This window comes from Corvus brachyrhynchos, unplaced genomic scaffold (assembly GCF_000691975.1).
Source record: "Corvus brachyrhynchos isolate BGI_N302 unplaced genomic scaffold, ASM69197v1 scaffold807, whole genome shotgun sequence".
Taxonomy (NCBI): domain Eukaryota; kingdom Metazoa; phylum Chordata; class Aves; order Passeriformes; family Corvidae; genus Corvus; species Corvus brachyrhynchos.
In genome coordinates, this window is record NW_008239063.1 from 28,221 (window position 1) to 29,211 (window position 991).

The following is a 991-nucleotide window of genomic DNA, read 5'->3' on the forward strand; positions in this document are numbered from 1 at the left end:
AAGACACCCCGAACCCCCCCAAAGTCACCCCAAAAACACCCGAAGTCACCCCGAAACCCCTCCGAAGTCACCCCAAAATGTTACGCTTGTGCTGCGCCCCAAAATACCCAAATTTGCCCCAAACGGCCGCGCTCACGTGGTGCCCCAAAATACCCCGAATTTCCCGAAAATGCTGCACCCCAAAACGGCCCCGAATTACCACGTGCGCGCGTTGCCCCAAAATACCCCGAATTGCCCCAAAATGCTGTACCCCAAAATACCCAAGATTGCTGTAAAATGCTGCTCACGCCGTATCCGGAGTTCCCCCAATTTACCCCAAAATCCCCTGAACTGCCCCAAAATTCTGTGCTTGTGAGCCACCCCAAAATACCCAAAATTGCCCCAAAATGCCGCTTACGCTGCCCCCCCAAACCCTCGATTTACCCCAAAAATTTCCCCAAATTGCTGCGCTCATGCGGTGCCCCCAAATACCCAAAATTGCCCCAAAATGCTGCTCACGCAGTGTTCCCAAAACCCCCCGATTTACCCTAAAATCCCCCAAATTTCCCCAAATTGCTGCGCTCACGCACTGCCCCAAAACTCCCCGAGTTACCCTAAAAATACCCCGAATTCCCCCAAAATACAGCGGCCGTGCTGAGCCCCAAAATATCCTGAACTGCCCCAAAAGTGCCCCAAATATTCCCCTCACGCTGCTCCCGAAAACGCCTCAAATTCCCCCAAATCCCCCCAAATCCCACCTGGAATCGCCCTAAAACTGCCCTCACGCCCCGAAATCCCGCGAATCGCCCGCAAATTGCTCTGAAATGTCTCAAATTCCGCTGGAATCGCCCAAATTTTTTTTTTGTTTTCCCGGAACACCCCAAAATGTGGCTGCTCACGCCCCCCTGCCTTTGCTGTGCCCCGGGTTGTGCCCACCCCGAGACCCCCTGAGGTCACCCCAGACCCCCCAAGATCCCTCTGGGACCTCCCTGGGACCCCCGGGGCCACCCCG